We start from the raw sequence: 19,038 nt of genomic DNA, 5'->3' as shown, positions 1-19,038 counted from the left end.
CAAAGCTGGATTCATTCGAGCAATAGATTATCTAGATTGGTTAGCATACATCGTAGCAGTCCCTAGGAAAAATGGTAAAGTTCGAATTTGCATTGATTTTTGTGATCTCAACAAAGCTACTCCAAAGAATGACTATCTGCTCCCCAACATCGATCTCTTGATTGACAGCACGGTTGATCATGCCATGTTCTCTTTTATGGATGAATATTTTGGATATAATTAGATCAAGTTGGCCGCTCGTGACCAATCCAAAACATTATTCACCATGCTGTGGGGCACTTTTTATTACACAGTCATGCCATTTGGGCTTAAAGATGTTGGGGCAACTTATCAACGTGCAATGACAGTTATTTTTCATGACCAGATACATAAGATTATGGATGCATATGTCGATGATATCCTGGTCAAATCTAAAGAGGAAGAAGACCATATTGATGATCTTAGTCAAGTCTTCAAGCGGCTCATTTCGTTCAAGTTGAGACTCAAACCTCAGAAATGTGTTTTTGGAGTAGAGTCAGGCAAGCTACTTGATTTTATGGTCAACAAAAGGGGAATAGAAGTAGATCCCGCTAAAGCAAAAACTATCATTGATATGCCACCTCCAACCAATCTTAAAGAGCTGCGTAGTCTTTAAGGACGTATGCAGTCAATCCGACGATTCATATCCAATTTAGCTATGAGGAGTGAACCCTTCAATCATCTACTCAGAAAAGGAGTAAAGTTCGAATGGGGATCAGAATGTCAGCAATCATTCGAGCGCATTAAGAAGTATCTTCTCAATCCTCCCATTCTAAAGCAGCAAGAATTGGGAAAGTCTCTTTTGTTATATGTCTCAGTCAATCAAACCACTTGTGGTGGATTCTTGGCCCAATATAAAGAAGGCAGTCGAGTAGAGCATGCCATTTACTATGTAAGCAAGACTTTTATTAATTATGAGAAGAAGTATTCTCAGATAGAGAAGACATGCCTAGCATTGGTCTGGATGTGTCAGAAATTGAGGCATTACCTGTTAGCATCAGAAGTCAAGGTTTTATCAAAGCTCAATCCTCTTAAGTACATTCTTGAACAACCGTTTCTTAGTGGACAGATCGCCAAGTGACAAGTTTTGTTGATGCAATATGACTTAGAGTATGTCTCTGAGAAGTCAATCAAAGGGCAGGCTATCGCCGACCAGCTAGCCGATTTTCCTTTCTCAGAAGATGTAATGGCCGATGATGATTTCTCTCACGAGCGCATCCATAATATTCAGCAATCTCTACTGTGAAGTTTATTTTTTGATGGTTCCAAGAATATGGCCGGCATAGGGATCAGGATCTTATTGATCACACCCGAGAAGGAGATGATCCCTTTCTCCCTCAAACTCGATTTTCAATGTACTCATAACATGGCTGAGTATGAAACTCTAATACAAGGTCTAAGAATTCTGCAAAATTTTAATGTCAAGAGAGTGCATGCTTTCGGCGACTTGTTGCTCATCGTCAGCCAAGTCAAAGCCGAATGGCAGGTAAAAGATCATAAGCTACTTCTTTATCAAAAGATTGTTCTATCTCTCATCAATATCTTCGATGAATTCCCATTTTTTCATATCAAAAAGGAATTTAATCAAATAGTTGACGTCTTAGCCAGTCTAGGCTCCATTATGTCGTTCAGAGATGTGAAATCCTGTCATTCTTTTGAAATTGACAGACTTGATCAACCTGCCTTCATTCCAGTTATGCAAATCAACTAGGCAGAGCAAACGAAGAAGCCTTGATACCAAGACATCAAAAATTTTATTGAAACGGGTGAGCTCCCAACAAAATTGTCAAAGAGGGAGCAGAAAGCGATTCAATGCATGTTTGCCTGATATTTTATTCTCACCAATATTTTTTATCGTCATGGGTTCATCGCCGAGTATTCCATATGCTTGGATGAAGATGAAGTCAAAGAAGTCATCCGAGAAGCACACGTGGGCATTTGCGGTCGCCACATCGGTTACCAAATTCTTGTTAAGCAGATCATTTGGGCAGGGTATTATTGGAAAACTATGCAACAAGACTGCTATCGTTTATGAAGAAATGCGTCCAATGCCAGATGCACGCACCTTTCATCCATGCGCCAGCCACATATTTATAATCAGTTGTATCTACATGGCTATTTTCCATGTAGGCCTTCGATGTTGTAGTCCCAATTACTCCTTCTGCCTCCAATGCTCATAAGTATTTTCTAGCCGCAACAGAATACTTCACCAAGTGGGTTGAGGCTATCACTCTACGTACAGTGAAAGGCTGACATGTGGTCTCGTTCATTCACAAGAACATTCTTTGTTGTTTTGGCATATCACATGACATTGTTTTAGATAATGGTATTCATTTTAAGAATGAGAGAATGAAGAACTTTTGTTCGAAATTTAGAATTCATCATCATTTCTCAGCTCCCTATTATCCCCAAGGGAATGACCAGGCAGATGCTACAAATAAAATTCTGATTCGCATTTTGGAAAAAACTATTGAGACGGATTGTGATTGGCACGAGAAAATTCATGATGTACTCGGGGCATATCGAACCACCATTCGAACCTCAACTAATGCAACTCTTTTAGAACTTGTTTACGAAACCGAGGTGGTATTACCTCTTTATGTTCAGAAGCCCGCTCTTAAATTTGCATCTCTCCTAGGGCTATTGCTCGATCAATATTAGCAATAGAGGTTCATACAGCTTGATCTACTCAATGAGAGAAGACTCAAAGCGGCAGAGCATGCTCAATCTTATCGTCAGAGGATAGCTAGGCAATATGCCAAGTCAGTCATCGAAAGAAGATTTCGAATTAACGATCTAGTCCTTAGATCTACAGCTCATCTTAAGCACCGCTCACGTAGCAAATGGTCACCAAACTGGGAAGGTCCCTATATGGTCAAAGAAGCATTACCACACAATTTATATCGTTTGATTAATGCAGATGGGGTAGAATTACCCGATCCTATCAATGCCCGACATCTGAAGAAATTCTACACTTAGAAAAACTTTCATTCTATCTTTTGTATTCTTCAATGAATTCTTTCAATAATGATTAATTATTCTTTTATCTGAGCATCTTCTTCCCAAATTACACTGGGGCATCTTTTGTTATGAAACTTGTCTTTTATTCGAAATGTCATGTATACAAGCAGGATCAAAATCTTTCACCATTCATTTGCATTTATTATATCCATTTGCATCTATTCGCGTTTATCTGCATTCATTTGCATTTATTTGCATTCATATTTATTTATTTGCATTAATTTTCATCTACCCATTCAGGATAAGGGATAAATCCTGAGACTATGGTAGTTGTCCAAGTCATCGTGAGGGTGAAGATTGAAAATCTCCCATCATAAATCAACAAGCACTTTTTAAAACACCAGTCTTTTCCCAATTCGACCTTCGGGTCAAGTCTTTTATCAAAACCATTTTCGCCAATCTTGCCAAAATCAACCTTCGGGTTAAGCCTTTTTCTAAATCCAGTTTTCACTAGTCGAACCCTTTAAATTCGGTTTTACTGGTTGAACTTCCTAAATCCAGTTTTTACTGGTCGAACTTCCTTAATCTGGTATTTACTGGTCGAACCCTCTAAATCAAGTTTTCACTAGTCGAACTTCTTAAATCCGTTTTTTACTGGTTGAACCCTCTAAATCTGGATTTTACTGGCTGAACTCTCTAAATCCAGTTTTTATTGGTCGAACTCTGTAAACCCGGCTTTCACTGGTCGAACTTCCTAAAACTGATCTTTACTCGTCAATATTTTTGAACCCAGTCCACACTAGTCTAGTTTTTCTATAAAGATTCGAGTCTTGACTCAAAATTTCCTTCTTTTAAATTCCAAAATTGGTCTAGAAAATCTGAGTTCCGATTCAAATTTTCTTCCAAATCTAATTCAACTAATTTTCTTTCTTTTAAATTTCAGAATTGGTCTAGAAAATCCAAGTTCCGACTCAAACTTTCTTCCAAATCTAATTCATCCAGTTTTCCTCTAAAAAATTGAGTCTCTACTCAAACACTCATTCAAATTCAAGAATTGGTCTAGAAGATCCGAGTTCCGAATCGAATTTTCTTTCAAATCTAATTCATTCAAATTCAAGAATTGGTCTAGAAAATTCGAGTTTCGACTCAATTTTTCTTCAAAATCCAATTCGTCTAGTTTTCCTTTGAAAAAATTGAATTTCTACTCAAACCTCCTTTTAAATTCAAAAATTGGTCTAGAAGATCTGAGTTCCGACTGAAATCTTCTTTCAAATCCAATTTGTCTAGTTTTCTTTTGAAGACTCGAGTTTTGACTCGAACTTTCCTTCCAAACCCAGCTTTGTGTCAGTTCTTTTACGAACTCCAGTGTTTATGCTGATACATTGTTTTTAAAATCTAGTGCCCGTATTGGTACATTTTCAAAACCTAGTGCTCATGCTGGTATGTTGTTTTCAAAATCCAGTGCTCGTACTGGTATATTTTCAAAACCCAATGCTCATGCTGGTACATTATTTTCAAAATCTAGTGCTCGTAATAGTATATTTTCAAAACCCAATGCTCATGCTAGTATGTTGTTTTCAAAATCCAGTGCTCGTACTGGTACATTTTCAAAACCCAGTGTTTGTGCTGATATGTTGTTTTCAAAATCCAGTGCTTGTGCTGGTATATTTTTAAAACCCAGTGTTCGTGCTGGTGCTTCTTCAAAATCCAATTTTCATATTGGTCGCAATCCAAACACTAATCTTGCATCAGGGTCCAGGCTTAATGCCAATCTACGAGCCAAACGATTTTTATCAGGCCCTTGGGTCACTTCAGTCAGTCATTTTCAGGCTTCTAGGTCTTCGATTTATATCAAGCAAACCTTTGAGTTATCAATTCTATCAAAGTCAGTCACATTTTTTTTTACCTTCGGGTCGCATCCGTCAATCATGGTCGTTCAAGATTCAACCTTTGTGTCGAACTCGTTTGCCAATTAGCTCAAAATCAATTATCAATATTTTCTTTTGCGAGGGACCCTTTTTCCAAAGAGGGTTCAAGGGAGCTTGCTCCTTTCGCATGTCTTTATTGTTCATTCGTTGAACCCCTTTTAGGGAGAGTTTGAAGGGATGCGTGATTCATGAACAGATTGCAAAACAATCTTTATTATCACACAAGAAACCCTTTTTCCAGGGAGAGTTTCGACGGAAGCTTGTTCTCCTTGTGACCCCCAATGTCTTTTTTAGGCTATCCCGTCATTAAGAACCTTTTTTCAGGAAGAGTGTGGTGGACTCGCTCCTTTATGATATCCTTCCTGACCTTTGTCATCAGCCACCTTTTCATAAGAGAAGCCTAGAGATAGAGAGTTTTGACAAAAACTTTATTTCTCTTCAAAAGTTCATTTTGCAATCCCCTCCTCTTTAGAGAAGAAAGGAGTACCCTTTATTACCCATTCAGGTAAGGGTTAAGCCTAAGTCTCTCCTTTGGAGAAAGGAGAGGAGAATCTAGCCACGGATATATCATTTAGACCTCAAGCAATTTCTTTCACCAAGGATTCCAAGAATATTTTGCCAATTTGTCATAAAAAACAATTGTTGATCTCAAAATTTTCATTGCACAAAAGTTTACCTTATATTACCTTCAGTATTCCTTCCAAAAGGACAAAGCTTTCGCAAAGAAAGATTCAAAATTTAAGCTTTTTTGTTGGTCAATCAAAAGGATAAAGAAAAATCCTCGATATGACCGGCAAAGAAAAATAATCAATAAAGTTGAAAAGCCATAAGTGAATTGATATTGATCATAGCTATGGCACATTTTTAAAGATCATTCTTCTGGTAATAAGGTAGTGAAAATATCCTGGGTGATATAAAAAGAATTCACTCAATCTTAATTTCAATATCTCTCCAATCAACCAAGCTACAATCAATTATCTGCAAAAGAGATCTCTCAATCATCATCAAGTTGAAGAATGATGGATGAGTTCGACCCCTGGGGCCAAAGAAGACTCAAATCATCTCCAAGTTGAAGGAGTATGTGACGTGTTCTCCCAAGGAAAGTTTAAATCATCGCCAAGTTGAAGGCTGATGTGATGAACCTCCCCGACAATCCCTAAAAGATATTTAATTATTGTTATCATAAACAAATTTTCAACCAAAGAGACCATTTTATCAATTCGATTCTTGGGAATAAAAAATAAGATGCAAAATATCTCCAAGTTGAAGGAGCTTGTGGCGTGTCCTTCCTAAGAAAATCAAAACACAGCTAAGTTGAAGGCTGATGTGATGAGATTCTCACCGAATCTTAAGAAACTCACTTTTCATGTCTCAAAAGAGCACAAAAGATTATCAAGATACTTTAATTAAAAAAGACAACATCTTTAATATAATTCTTGGGACCAAAGAAGAGGCAGAACATCTCCGAGCTGAAGGAGTTTGTGATGTGTCCTTCTAGGAAAAATCAGAACACGGCTAAGTTAAAGGCTGATGTGATAAAATTCTCGCCAAACCCCAAGGAAAATTTATTTTCTATGTCTCAAAAGAGTGCAAAAAGATCATCATGGGTAAAACCCAGATATCAAACTGCCAAAAACTGCCAAGCATTATCTTTATTCATGTGAAATTCTTTTATCAATATTATTTTCATTAATTGCTTTTATGATGCTGAGAATAAATTCCTTTCTTTTCATATCATGGAAATGGATAACTTCCTTGAAGAAACCCAATAGGAATAACTTGATTTTGATTTTGGAATCTACGGAGTTAACCCAATTGGAGGTAATACTCAAGGTAGAAGAGGGAATATCTTTTAAACAAATGTGCTTATTTCTTATTATCTTGAATCAAATATAATTTTTATCTTATTGACGATCTTTTCAAGTTATCCTGACATGAAGTGAGAGCTTGATGTGTATTTTAATATATCATGACGTTGTTTTTATCCTTTTTTAGGACTTGATAATGGGAGTTTTAAAGATCTTTCCCTTCTTGTTTTGATCTGAGAGCCTGGGCTCTCAGATTCGTACACTTCCTTGTGTACCTCATTGTCCCACCATAGACAGTTCTTGTTCAAGGTAAGGGTTAAACCTAAATTGTCTCTGCAAAAGGTCATCTGTTTTAAAAGTCATTCAGTCTCAGCGATGAGACGCCCAAGATAAACCCCTTTTCAAGCTTTAGAGAACCCATTCTCTTCCTTTTGCAAACCCCTCTCGAATTTATTGTGCGAGATTCGAAGGTCACATCATGGTTTTTCCTTGCGAGAATTCTGTCGTCCCTTTCAGGTTAAAGGTCAAATCTGAACCTCGTTCTTCCACGAGGTATCACCCTCTTCAAGATAAGGGTTAAGCCTGAACCTCGTTCTTTCACGAGGTATCGTCTCTTTCAGGTTAAGGGTTAAGCTTGAACCTCATTTTTCTATAAGGTATCGTCTCTTTCAGGTTAAGGGTCAAACCTGAACCTCATTCTTCCATGAGGTATCGTCTCTTTCAGGTTAAGGGTTAACTCTGAACCTCATTTTGTTCATGACGTATCGTCCCCTTCAGGTTAAGGGTCAAACATGAACCTCATTCTTCCACAAGGTATCGTCCTCTTTAGGATAAGGGTCAAACTCGAACCTCGTTTTTTCATGAGGTATCATCCCCTTCAGGTTAAGGGTCAAGCCTAAACCTCGTTCTTCCATGAGGTATCATCCCATTTCAGGTTAAGGGTTAAGCCTGAACCTTGTTCTTCCATGAGGCATTTTGCGTCCCATCCAGGTTAAGGGCTAAGCCTGAGCCTCTTCTCGATGAGGTGAATTTTCTTCTTCATTCTCTATTTCATATCTACCATTATCCCCAGAGCCAATTCATCCATACCCAGTCAGATTCTTCTAATTGGGGCATTTTTATAGTTCAAATTTGGTGTGTTTTTCTTTGCCACTAAGCTCGGCTTTCAACCGTCTTAGTAGCAAAGAGGGGCATCTGTAAACACCCCAAATTTTCACCCTCATTCACAAACACCTACCTTCTGCCACTGGGACCCACTCTTTGCAGTCTTCAGGGAACCAATTGGTCGATATTTGAGCCATGGCTATTCATAGTCCAAATTTTACAAAAATTTCAATACTTCATCCTACAATTAAAATTCAATCCTTATTTTGGCTCAATTTCAATTGTCAGTTCTCATCCTCCGATGAGAATCTCTAAATTCTTTGTCTCTACCAAGAGTTTGGGATTTCAAGTCCCTCATCCAGGGTTTACATTTCATATGTCATTGCATATCACTGCATGTATTTGGCATATCGCTTTATCGCATCGCATGGCATGGCATGGCATTGCATGGAATTACATCTCATTATTGAGATCCAGCACTCCTGTTTTCAAAATATTGAATCCAGAATCGAGTTTTAAAACTTTTCTTGCGAAATCAAATTCAAAACCTGGGTTTTGAATTGACATTTTTCATTTGTTAACCCCCAGGATCTTATTTTCTTCAAAAAACAATCTGGATTTGTTTTAAAATCAAATTTTAACTGATTTCAATCCTCAGATGAGACTCAACTTGGTGGTGTCACTTCTGAATTCTTTCATTTATCAAATTTCTCAAAAAAAAATCTCAGAGTTCTAGTTGGATTAGGATGCTTTTTTCAGAGTCTTAGTTAGATGAGGACTCTACCTTTTACTACCATTTTTACCTATTTTTAAGAAAACCTTTCAAAGTCTTTCATTTTAGTCAAAATTTTAGAGTTCTAGCTGGATCAGAACTCTTCTTTAGAGTTTCAGTCGGACTAGGACTCTATCCCGATTTCAACCTTTACTTATGTTCTTCACTTGTTTTCGAAAACCTTCTCATCTGACTTTCAAAATAGCCATAATCTTAGAGTCCCAGTTGGATTAGGACTCTTTTTCAGAGTCCCGATCAGATAAGGACTCTATGTTTTACTACCATTTCTATCTATTTTGGTAAACTTTTTCAAACTCTTTCATTTTGGCACAAAAATTCAGAGTCTCGGTCAGATTAGGACTCATTTTCAGAGTTTCAGTCAGATTAGGACTCTATCTTTCATTGCCATTTTTTTACTTGTTTTCAACCAAATCTTTTAAAATCTTTCGAAAGAAATCAGAAACTCAGAGCCTTAGTTGAATCATGACTCTATTCAAAGAATCCTAGTTGGATCAGGACTCTGAACCTAACCTCAATTTTTAGAGAATCTTTCAAAAATTTCTTCATTTATCTCTTTAGAAACCAAAATTGCTATACTTTAATCATAAAGCTTCAAAATTCTGGGACTCTATCCCAGAGTCCTAATCAAACCAGGACCCTATTCTAAGTCTATTTTTTAACTTCATTTTCACTTGTTTTCAAAAGTTCTTCTTTAAATTGTATCATTTGCTTTCTAGAAAACAAAAAATTCTCAGAGTTCTAGTCGAATTACGACTCTTCCTCAGAGTCCTAGTCAGATCAGGACTCTGAACCGGGTCTCAATCTCTACCTTATTTTCATTTGTTTTCTAAAATCCTCTCGTTTGTTTTCTCAGAAAATCCAAAATTTTAAGAGTCCTAGTCAAATTAGGACTCTGTCCCCAGAATCCCAGATAGATCAGATCTCTATTCCGATTTCATTGCTCGTTGATATTTTCACTGATTTTCTAAAATTCTTTCATCTATTTTTCAGAAAATGCCAAAAGTCTAGAGTTTCAGTCCGATTAGGACTTTGTCACAGAGTCCTAATTTGATCAGGACTCTATTCTGAATCTTGTTTCTACTTCCATTTTGTGATCATCGCAAAATTTTTCCTCTTGTAATATTCTCTCTTTTCCTTCTCTTTTCCTTTCCGACCTCTATTTCCTCCTTTTTAAAGGGAGAAAAATAAAAGACAGAAAGAAAGAGAGAAGAGAAAAGAAGAGAAAAAGGAGAGAAGAGGAATTCTTTTGCGGGGTCTCACTTGACCTTAATTTTGAAAATATTTAAGAAAATAACTCGCCTCCGTTTTGAAATATTTGCGGGAAAACTGGGAGACATGATCCGCTTGTCGGTATGAGGTTCGACCGTTCCTGGCGCTTTTACCAGAGGTAATTGAACCAAGGGTCGAATTTATGCCTTTTGCTTTGCTAAAATATTATCTAAAAATTTATTCAAAGTCTAAATGCACAAAGAATCATGCTTGTGCAATGCAAGGATGTATGCTCCTTTTGAAAATGTTTTGAAAAATTCCCAAGTGTTTCTGAAATGAATCTGATAATGGAGCGAAAAAATGATTTCTAACTTAGAACTTTAAGATTTTAAAATTCTAAGTTTTTTGGAAATAGTCAGAGTTTGAGAAGAATGAATTTGGATATTGAAAAGAGATGATTTTTGAAATTTGAGATAAAAGGAGAAGAAAGGAAACTTCAAAGTCATAGATGGACTTTGAATCTGAATAGAGATGAAAATGGAATTGAATTCTAACTTTTGAAGTTTAAAATCAGAATGAAATGTGGAAAATCTAAATAGAATTGAGAAATATAATTGATTTGAAAATTGGATTTCACGATGGATTTTGACTCCAAAGTCTGGATTCTAAATAGATTTCAAAATTGAATTTTCGATTTAGAACCCGAAATGGGAGTTGAACCCGAAATTTGAGATCTGAGAAGGAATTGTATACTATATCCCAAATGGAATTGGATCTGAAGTCTGAGATCCAAAGTAGAATTGGGTTCTGGATCCTAAAATGGATTTGGATCTGAAGTCTGAGATCCAAAGTAGAATTGGGTTCTGGATCCTAAAATGGATTTTTGGATCTGAAGTCTAAGATCCAAAGTGAAAGTTGAATTCTGGATCCTAAATGGATTGTGGATCTGAAGCCTGAGATCTAATGATGGGAGTTGAATTCTGGATCCTTAAATAGAATTGGATCTAAAGTCTGAGATCTAATGATGAAAGTTGAATTCTGGATCCTAAAATAGAATTGGATCTAAAGTCTAGGATCCAAAAGTGGGGATTGTACTTGGAAATATGGATTCAAGTTGGGGTTGGTTTCTAGATCCTAGAATAGAGTTTTGGATCTGAAGTCTAAGATCCAAAGTGAAGTTGGATTCTGAAAGCCCAAATGGGGCTTTTAAAGATAGATCTGGGTCTTGGAAACCCTGATTGAATTAAAATTTAAGAAGAACCAAGTTTTTGAGATTCACAATCAATCTCAAACTGTGATTGAAGATAAGAAGATAAACTCGTTTTTTAGAATGAATCAAAAACTTCAAAGTTAAATTGAACTTTGAAATCTTGAATTTTGAATTGAATTGGAATTTTGAATATAAAATGATCTTGAATTTCCAAAGTCAAATTGGTCTTTGGAATTGTGATAGAATTGAAATTTGAAATAGAAATTTGAAATAGAAATTTGAAGAAAGATGTTCAAAATCACTTGGATTTTTAAAGAGAATTTTGAAAATATGATGCAATTCTATCCTAAATGATGAATGACTTTAAAGAATTTTGAAATTGGATTTTGAAGATCATATTTCATTCTTTACATGAATTGAAATAAGATGGAAAATATAATACATCCTTAACTATGGTCATTGAATGTATTATATAATAATCTATATTTAAATTCAGGTGAAGAATAAAACATATTTTGTGCTTTTATAGAGTTTAAAATGAAATTAACTCTCAATATACCCTGACTATGACCATTGGTATATATTTTGAGCCAATTTTAAGTTAAACTCTAATAAAAGAAAGAAATATTTGAAAATATGATGATTTTTTAAAAGGATCCAGTGTGGATCCAGTGTTATTTTATAAAAGATAAAAATACAAAGTCTTGTTTACATCCCGACTATGGCCGTTGATGTAAATCATCAACTTAGGATTAATTTACCTCTTACGAAATGGTGCACGTGTCATTCGTGTTGCCATTTGTGAGAATTTGAAAAATAAAGGCAAAATGCATGAAAAACAAGTAATTCATGATATTTACAATGCTCATCCATTCTATCTAAAACAAGGAATGTAAATTCTCATTGAGGCCTACACATTACAACACATGAAATTACAAATACAACTCCACATGTAATGACATTCTTTACATATTCTCTGCAAAACAAACTGGTTAGTATAAAAAATAGAAAAGAATTGTACGTATCACATGAATTTCAAAGATGCAAAAAAAAATGCTCATGTGTCAAGGTATTTATGATGGAAAGGTAGAAAGTGACATGTATACCTATATACATATCTATATATGCATATGTGTATATATATACATATATATATGTGGCAGATACAATGCTTTGTGAGATAAGAGAGGTAAGAGTTGGATATGCACTCATGTTGTGTTGCTGAATTGAGCTGTTCCAGTTAATAGGTTACAAAACAACTCTTCTAAAACATGTTCAAAGTTGATTTTATGGCAAAATCAACCTCAAAAGACATCAATGCTAAATTCCATATTGAAGTTCAAAAATTAGCAACATTTACAAGGAAGGAAGAGCAAAAGATGCACATGGGATGCCGGGCAGCTGAAAACATTGCCAGGGATGTTGCAGCTGTCAGGACCAGGTGGGAACAGGTGACAGTATTTGGATGAATTGTAATGATGGTTTGATGGAGACTGGTTCAGCAATGAACCGTCTCCTGTTAATGGGAGGTGGTGTTGTTTTGTGGCAACGGATACAGCGGGGTGCTGCTGGGAAAAGTGGAAATATGAAATGACTGAATGCTAGTGCAACTAGAAAGTGTAGGGGATGGAATATTAATATACTGATGGTGGGAGCAGTCTAAATGACAGTGCTGAAAGTGAAGGTGGATGTTATGTAAGTGGGAGGGGCTGTTGCGCAAGCCATTACATAAGTGGAGTGAATTTATTATGCAGGATAAATGATGATTTAATGCAAAAGTAAAAAAAATAAGAAGGATTCTAGAGAAATGTTTAGATGATTGTTTGAAATATAAAACAACAATCTTTATTATATAGTACTTTGATATTCACAGGCTAAAAAAAATAACTTCTAAAGAAATAAAGCAAAACTCAGGTAAAGATGGGGAAACTAAAAGAAAGTAACAGATCAAACTGATTCAAGCTCTAGGATGAATCCAATCCACAATGTATGCAAAAAAAAGAAGAAGAAGAAAAAAGAAAAAAAGTGTACCTGAAGTGCTACAGATGGATTATAAACATGCAAGGATACTATATGACAATGGCGAACTGGGTGATCAATCCATTCCCTGGGTTATTCGAGTTATTCCAATTGACTAGGAGCTGCCACAACATCACCTGTTTTGTACGAGCATAATTTGAGCATATTGATTGTAGAAGGAACTGGAAGATCAGGAACCAACTCCAGAACCCGATCCTCACAAAATTTAGCAGGAGATTAACAGAATCTCAGCTCAGGTATATCAACCTTCAGATCATTAACAAACTATGATATGCTCATACCGTGACATGACATATATATATTCTTCTTCTATGTATCATACACTGGTGGCTTGACGCAATGGAAGTCACCGCACTGGGTGCAATTAATGACTGGGTTCAAATTTAAACTAGGAACAATTCCATATTAACATCACTGTTATGCTGGAACAAGAGTTTAACATGACATATCACCATCTATCAGAGCTCTAATGTGGCGATTATTCAATTCGCAAGTTAATCTGCATATGAAAGCATCACCTTGAAGAATCAATCTTAACTGACAGATGACCTTACCTGGAACATGCCCATCCTTGCAGGTGGATATCAAACAACCCACCAATCCTTTCTGAAAGATCAGTGGAAAATACAAGTTCTAGCACAAAACATGTTCTGAATGTGACCAAGGAATTGAAAAGGAAGTTCACTACTCCATCCTAGGTGGATCTCGTGACTTCTGAGATGATGGATTCTTCAAGGAGGATCATATCTCAGATTTAGTGGGATGGATGAAAGAGATAACGCAGAGGATGAACATTTTGTTTTGGCTTTCTTATAATTCTGAATGATTTTCATTATTCCTCTGGATCGCATAATACTGAGCATCTCCACTCATTTAGCAAAAGCCTTCATGCGAGAATCTAGGTTGCTGCCTAGGCATCATCATCAAGATATGTTATGCAGGAAATGAGGTAGCTCTTCCCAACACTTCAAAGGGTCAATGTGCAGAACCTGTAACTTACAAATTACAGAAATAAAATCCCGAGAGATGAAGATTATGGATCATCATCAACAGTCATACAAGAGACATAATTAGAATATTCACTAAGAACGAAATTCTCCATCCACCTCAAATCTACTCAAGGCCCCAGCGTGAACATCAATTTTCGCACTAAACTTGGCATAATAACACTATAATGACATTTTATTGTCTCAATAAATTCAAGAAATTTGAATATGGAATCACTAGAGCTTTGCACAGGCACCAAAGCCATCGTAGATGCAGTAAGTGAAATCATACTGACTTGTGATTCATCTGCAACAGTCTATACTTCTGAGAGTAAAACTTAGATAACATGGAATCACAACTAACTATTACTGAGAGTAAAACTCAAATAACATGGAATCACAACTAGCCATTACTGAGAACAAAACGCAGATAAAACCTACCATTGAACATATGCCCCAAAACCCTTTGGATATTAAGACAGCTTCCCATCTAAGAATGTTTGAACTAGTTTTTAACGATGTTGACTACTGGTATGGCCGTGGGGACAAACAACAGGTGGAAGAGAAGGTTTATCAAAGTAAAATAGTAAAGACAGTACAAGGTGAAGTACAAGAATGACTAAAAAAAATACTCAGCAACGAATTGAACACTTAAACGAAGCATAAGATCAATGCACATATTGTCTAAAGCTAAATAGTGTCGGTTACAGTGGCATACCAGATCTGATAAATGCAGGAGATGTTCAAAAAAAAAAAAAAAAAAAAACAACAACAACTACGCCTTCATCCCAAAACAATTGGGGTCAGCGATATGAACCAAAAAAGAAATTCATTTTGGGTCTTCCACATGAATCCTTTTCCTCCAATCATTTCTATCCAACGCCATGTCCTCGGTGAGGTTCAAAGCATTCATATCCTTTTCTATCATCTCCATCCAAGTCTTCCTAGGCCTACCCCGACCTCTTTTAACTAATATATTTTCCCATTTCTCCAACCTTCTAACTGGAGCATCATTAGGCCTTCGCCGAATATGTCCAAACCACCGTAAACGATTCTCTCGCATCTTATTTTCAATGGGTGCAACACCTACCTTCTTACGTATCTCTTCGTTCCGAATCTTATCTTTTATTGTATTTCCACACATCCATCTAAGCATCCGCATCTCAGCTACACTCATTTTTTGAATATGATGTCTCTTGGCAGCCCAACATTCCGTACCATATAGTAAAGCGGGTCTAATAGTCGTCCTATAAAACTTTCCCTTCAACCGCAATGGCATTCTACGATCGCACAGCACTCCAGTAGCACTTTTCCATTTCATCCACCCAACCTTTATCCTATGATTTACATCTCCATCAATTTCTCCATACTTTTGAATGATGGATCCCAAATATTTGAAATAATCATTCACCGGTATATCTTGCTTACCAAGCTTCACTACACTCCCATCACTACTTCGTTGCTTACTAAACCGACATTCCATATATTCAGTCTTACTCTTACTCAACTTAAAACCTCTAGCTTCCAATGTCTGTCTCCATAATTCTAACTTAGCATTAACCCCAGCTCTAGACTCATCAATCAAAACAATATCATCAGCAAACAACATACACCACGGTACATTTTCTTGAATTGATCTCGTAAGCTCATCCATCACTATCGCAAAAAAGGAAAGAAAAAAAAAATTGGCAGGTGAGTTGAGAAAGAATTCTGATAGTTAGGATGTTCTGCCATAAAAAAAAAATACAACGAGTCAGATCAGACAAGAAATATAAATCCAGTATGGAAGTTTCCACCACGACATATGAGGCAAACTGGAATTGCCAATATATAGTTAAATAACTATTCCACTACATCTGAATCAGTCCATCCTACTGTTGAGATATCCCAAAGAATCAATATAATGCGTTGATGAACAATGCTCAACACCTGTTGTTCCATGTTGATGAGCAATGACCAGCAATAATCTGGTGATCTTCAGCACACTTATGATAAAAATAAAAGAAATGATATTAAATGAAAAGAAGGTAACAACATCATATCCTAATGAATAATAAAAAAAAGGTCCAGGCATCATTATTCATCAAATTTCCAAGGATGATATTAAACAATTGCAGACAATGTAATGAATAGCATAAAGCAGTTAATGAAACATAAAAAAAAGGAAGAAAATATATGCATATATATATATATAAATATATATATATATATATGTATATATATATATATCCTTAAAAGGGGAAATCAGTAGGAGTGACCTGTTCCTGTCATTACTTGCATAAATATTATTTCAAAGAAGGTAGATCACTTCAGCAGCTCCAGATTAACATTTACAAAAATGCAATCTCAGAGGATGCATCGTGCTTGAAAGGGGGGGGGGGGTTAGCCACTTCCAATCGCCATATAACAAAGGCAGAAAATACATAACGGATAGTGATGCAGGAATATAAGCAAGCTGGAGAAGAAAATAACGAAAAGGAAAGAACGGAAAATAAAACAAAACAAACAAAACACGCAAAAGGAAAAGAGAACAATACTATGAATCGCAAGTGGACATAAGACTTGAAGAAACTTGCATTCATATAAACTGAGTAAATTCGATAAGAGTGATAGTAAAACCGAAGGAAAAAAAAGGGAAAAGAAAGAAAGAAGAAAAAAAATTGTTGGAACCTTTCGTTCCATTGCTATTACACAGTGATGCATTGAAGTTGCTATATGCAACTCAATCGTCATCCATGGTGTATTAGTGGGGCCAAAATGAGAAAATCAGAAATGCATTAGAGAGGGTAAACAAGAGAGACTCTTACCTTGTTCTTTACAGGGATTCTAGAATTTTTGAAAGGAGATTTTCCCTTTGTTCTACCGTGAAGACACTCTACTCTGGAGAAGAGTAGGGAAAGAGGGGCGATTCTGAAGGGTTCTGTAGCCTTGTATAAGGATAAAAACTCCTGTAATCCCCGTAATTCCACTGATGTTCGGTCGATTAGATTGCTTGAGAATCCTGGGGCTGGATCGACTTCCTCCAGTCGATGGGAAAGAAGAACAAAGGAAATGGCAGAAAACAAATGGGGAAGAAGATCTTAAACGTGAAGAAAGGGGTGCGGGGGTGAAGAGGCGGTGGAAAACCCTCTTCCCCCTGTGTCTTTTTATGAAGAGGGGAAGAAGCATTGAGAAAATGGGTTTTGCGATAATAATCCAGAGAAATTTTGAAATTTTAGAGAAATGGCTGTTTTATAAGGATTTTTCAAAAAGAGGGTTTTGCTAAAACAACTTTTATAAAAACGGATTTACTTAACCATTTTTCCGCAATTTGTTTATAATTTTCTATATATATATATATATTGTTTTTAAAAATAATGGAAAGAAGAAACTCTGAAATCTAAGGAAAAGAAAAGGTGGTCAAAACTATCCATATATTCTCTCTTTTTTTTTTGCATTTTTAAGAAATAGTCTAGAAAGAGACTTCCTGAGCATTCAGACTCGGTTTTTCTCAGAGAATGGGTTTAGTGGCAAACATAGATTATTTACAAAGTTTTTTTAAAAAAAATTGGGGTGTTCACAGATGACCCTCTTTGCTACTAAGCCGATTGAAAGCCGAGATTAGTGGCAAAGATAACACTCCAATTTTTTAAAATGCCCCAGTCAGCAGATCTGAACTGAGTGTGGAAGAATTATTTTAGAAACATGGCTTCTCAGGCTTAAAATCTTATCCTGAATGGTTTTGGGGAGACCAAATCCTCGAAAATGATATGATTGAGTAGAAGATGAGGAAATCGTGATGGAACTTTGGGTGAATATCCCGAAATGGTAGAAAATCATAATTTTGATCAGGTCTCATGGGTGAGACAAGATACTCTTTTTGGAATGATTCAGGTTTAGCCTTTAACCTGGATGAGACGAAGATATATCAAAAATGAATTGAATTAGGAAAGGAGTACATGAGAACCTTGATGAGACATTTTTGAAAAATATCTCGTGAAATGAAGCTCAAGTAGGATCCTATCCTGGGTAGATATACAAAGCATGGGTTCCTTGATGGGAAGAACTATGATGGGACTGGAAGAAAAATATCTCGTCAAAACGAGGAATCTCGTCGAAACGAAACTCAAGTTTAACCCAAACCTAAGAAAGGAAGATATCTCGCGAAGCGAGATTCAAGGTTAACCCTTAATCTGAATGAGAAATTTACCATACGAATTTCTCAAATGGAGAAACCATGATGGGACCTTCGGAGTTTGGACGAACAAATCTGAAAGGGGTTTTGCGAAAGGAGGAAGATAGGGTTCCCTAAAGCTTTTGAAAAGGGAAGGAAATTGGGTGTCTTATTGCTGAGACTAAAATAGCTTTTGAAATCTATGACCTCTCGCAGAGGGTTCAGGTTTAACCCTTATCCTGAGTGAGAGAATCTACCATACAGATTTCTTGAATGGAGAAACCATAATGAGACCTTTGGAATTTGGACGAACAAATTCGAAAGGGGTTTTGCGAAAGGAGGAAGATAGGGTTCCCTAAAGCTTTTGAAAAGGGAAGGAAATTGGGCGTCTCATTGCTGAGACTGAAATAGCTTTTGAAATCTATGACCTCTCGCAGAGGGTTTAGGTTTAACCCTTATCCTGAGTGGGAGAATCTACCATACAGATTTCTCGAATGGAGAAACCATAATGGGACCTTCGGAATTTGGACGAACAAATCCGAAAGGGATTTTTGCGAAAGGAGAAATATAGGGTTTCCTAAAGCTTTAAAAAGGAGAAGAAATTGGGAGTCTTATTGCTGAGACTGAAATAGCTTTTGAAATCTATGACCTCTCGCAGAGAGTTCAGGTTTGACCCTTATCCTGAGTGGGAAAATCTACCATACAGATTTCTCAAAATGGAGAAAGCATGATGGGATGGGAAGAGATACTTCAACTAAATGAGGCAACCCTTCTAGAAGATATATAAAGAACACTAGGTTTCATCAAAATGAATATTGAATGTTTATT

The sequence above is a fragment of the Nuphar pumila genome, chromosome 12 (genome assembly GCF_984573655.1).
Source record: "Nuphar pumila chromosome 12, dmNupPumi1.hap1.1, whole genome shotgun sequence".
NCBI lineage: Eukaryota > Viridiplantae > Streptophyta > Magnoliopsida > Nymphaeales > Nymphaeaceae > Nuphar > Nuphar pumila.
The sequence above is the reverse complement of the archived record's forward strand: the minus strand, read 5'-3'. Positions refer to the sequence as shown.